At 38.3% G+C, this 3,301-nt stretch overlaps 1 non-coding gene across 1 annotated transcript; it reads left to right on the top strand.

Moving 5' to 3' along the window:
• The first annotated feature begins 2,798 nt into the window (after window positions 1–2,798).
• On the top strand, window positions 2,799–2,870 carry Trnam-cau. The gene has a single exon. It is a non-coding gene; the product is annotated as a tRNA-Met (tRNA).
• The last annotated feature ends 431 nt before the right edge of the window (window positions 2,871–3,301 follow it).

Raw genomic sequence — 3,301 nt, 5'->3', positions numbered from 1 at the left:
GGGGGGGGGAGTGTATTGGGGACTTTTTGGATAGCATTGGAAATGTAAATGAGGAAAATAACCTAATTTTAAAAAAAAAGAAGAAGAACAATAACACCAACCAACCAGACCCCACAGAACTCACAGGGACTAAGCCATCAACAAAGGAGTAGACATGGCTCCAGCTACATATGCAGCAGAGGATGGCCTTGTCATGCATCAATGGAAGGAATGGACCTTTGTTCTATGAAAGCTTGATAGATGTCCCAGTGTTTGGGAATCAAGGGCAGGGAGATGGGAGTGGGAGTGGGTAGGTGGATGGAGGAAACCCCTCATAGAAGCAGGGGAAGGGAGGATGTGATAGGGTGTTTCCAAGAGGGAGGGAAATGGGGAAAGGGGTTAACATTTGAAATGTAAATAAAGAAAATATCCAATAAAAATCTTTTGGTAGAATTTTGTGGTTTTGCTTGTGTAAATCTCACCATTTTCTTATTAATTTTTTTCTATACATGTTAAACTTTCTCCTGTTTTTATAAATATTTCCTTCCCACTATTAAATCTCACTTGAATTGTTGCCAGTCTGTACTTTAGATCTGAACCTGGAGATATTTACCTGTATTTACACATTTCCTACATCAACTTCCTCTTTATATTTACATATATACAGCCTTTACAATAATGATGGTTTTTCTCATTCTTTTTTACTGTTTTAATCTGAAATCTTTGGTTCATACTTTTATTCCATTATCTTGTTTTTGTAAAAAAATAAGTAAGTTCAATGCTATTCATTCATTTCACTCTTGATTTTGAGGGGAATACCCCCAGGGTACAGTCAATAAAGATAATATGGCATATTTATCTTTCTGTGAAAAAAAAAATAGAATCTCCTAAAAGAAAGGGTTCCTGATTCTTATCGTAGCATGTAACTTTGATTTTTTTTTACTTTTCTTTTTTTAGAAATTTTCTTTATTTGTGTTTCAAATGTTATCCCAATTCCTAGTTTCCCCTCTGAAAATCCCCTATCCCATCCCCCCTTCCCCTGCTTCCCAACCCACTCACTCCCATTCCTGATCCTGGCATTCCCCTATACTGGGGCACTGAGCCTTCACAGGACCAAGGGCCTCTCCTCCCATTGATGACCGACTAGGCTATCCTCTGCTACATATACAGCTAGAGTCATAAGTTCCTCCTTGTGTTTTCTTTGATAGGCAGTATAGTGCCAAGGAGCTTTAGGGGTACTGGTTACTTCATACTGTAATTCCTCCTATGGAGCTGCAAACCCCTTCAGCTCCCTGAGTACTTTCTCTAGCACCTTCATTGGGGACCTTGTGCTTCATCCAATGTCACTGTGAGCATCCACTTCTGTATTTGGCAGGCGCTGGCAGATCCTCACAGGAGACAGCTATATATTGTGCTTGTCAGCAGGCTCCTGTTGGCATCTGCCTAGTGTCTGGGTCTGGTGGTTGTTTATGGGATGGATCTACAGGTGGGACAGTCTCTGGATGGTCCTTACTTCATTCTCTGCTCTGAACTTTGTCTCTGTAACTCCTCCCATGAATATTTTGTTTCCCCTTCTAAAAAGAATTGTGAGCTTCTGGTCTAATATCCACTTATCACTGAGTGCATATTATGTGTGTTTTTTGTGATTGTGTTACCTCACTCGGGATGATATCCTCCAGATACATTCATTTGCCTAAGAATATCATAAATTCATTGTTTTTAATAGCTGAGTAGTACTCCATTGTGTAAATGAACCACATTTTCTGTATCCATTCTTCTATTGAGGGACATCTGGATCCTTTCCAGCTTCTGGCTATTATAAAGAATGTTGCTATGAACATAGTGGAGCATGTGTCCAGTAACTTCAAATTATTTTTGTTTCATTTTTTCTTCTAGACTTGTTAGTATAATTTTCCATGAATCTGTCATTTTCTTTCTTTCAGAGATGTACTTTTTACACGTGGAACATCCTCTCAATCATCATACTATTGTACATTTGACAAAGATTATTCTCAGCTTCTGAATTACATTCTGAAGACCAGTCTCCAGCACTGTGATGATTAATATTGGTTGTCTCTGACCAGACCAAGAATTAAAGTTGAAACACTCCTCTGGATATGTCTATGATGGAATATGTAGAAAGGTTTAAATGAAGAGAAAAAAAATCACTCTGAATATATCAGTCACTAAGTTTCATCCCTTTCTGTTTCCTAACTGCAGAAACAAGGTGACCAGTTCCATCCACAGTCCTTTCTCTTAGGAATGACTGCACCCTCTCAAACTGCTAAACAAAGTAAACATTTCCTTCCTTGAATTATTAGATATTTTGTCAAACCTACAAGAGAAAATAACTAATATAAGCTAAAATTAATTGTTTAGTGAACCTGAAGAACTTGGGCTTTCCCTGCAATTAACATCTTCATATCAGAGATTCCCTTGTCCAACAGGTAATTTTCTTCTTCTTCTTTTTTTTTTTTTTACAAAACTAGTTCTGAAAATCCCTTTATATTAGAGACATGTATTTTTTCAAGATTCTGGCTCATGTTTCAGTTCTTCTAACTGGTTATTTAATGATTTACTTTTTGCCAGTCTACATGTAAATTAAGCAGGAAGAGTCTGAATGTAATGGTTTCACATATAACAAAAGGATTTTATATTCTCCTACAGAGATACTTGTTAATTACTCCATTATTTGCAAGATCCAAAAAAAAAAAAAAATAGAAACAGGCAAAATGTTCATCGACTGATGAATGATGATAACAAAATCATGGCATATTTACATAATAGAATATTATTCAGATGATAATAAAATAAAAATAAGCAGAGTGGCACAGTGGAAGCGTGCTGGGCCCATAACCCAGAGGTCAATGGGTCGAAACCATCCTCTGCTATAATGCTTTTAGCCCCCACCATCTTCCTTCTGAGCCCAGCAGAGGCCACTAAGGGCTCCAGAGTGCTCTCCATGCTGCTGGACCTCAGGATCACGTCGGGATCACGGGGGAGTAGAACGAAACATCAGCTTAAACAACCATGGAGGGTCTTGTGCCCGCAGGAACAGTAACAAAGGAACCACACCCAAAGAGAGGCTGGGATCCATTCCTGTCAGGGCCACCCACTTCATCTTCCTTCTGAGCCCAGTGGAGGCCTCTGAGGGCCTTTACAACCTTTACAAGAAATAACATTGCATAGTACAGGTAAAAAAATAAATTATTTCCCCAAACCCATGTACATCCATAATTAAGCATCTTGATATAGATTAACAAATTGTTAGCAAGAAATGTAGATTTCTCAGCTAGTTTCTCTTATTGACAGGAGGCATTTT

Source organism: Mus caroli, chromosome X (assembly GCF_900094665.2).
Source record: "Mus caroli chromosome X, CAROLI_EIJ_v1.1, whole genome shotgun sequence".
In the NCBI taxonomy this organism is placed as follows: domain Eukaryota; kingdom Metazoa; phylum Chordata; class Mammalia; order Rodentia; family Muridae; genus Mus; species Mus caroli.
The sequence above is the reverse complement of the archived record's forward strand: the minus strand, read 5'-3'. Positions and strand labels throughout refer to the sequence as shown.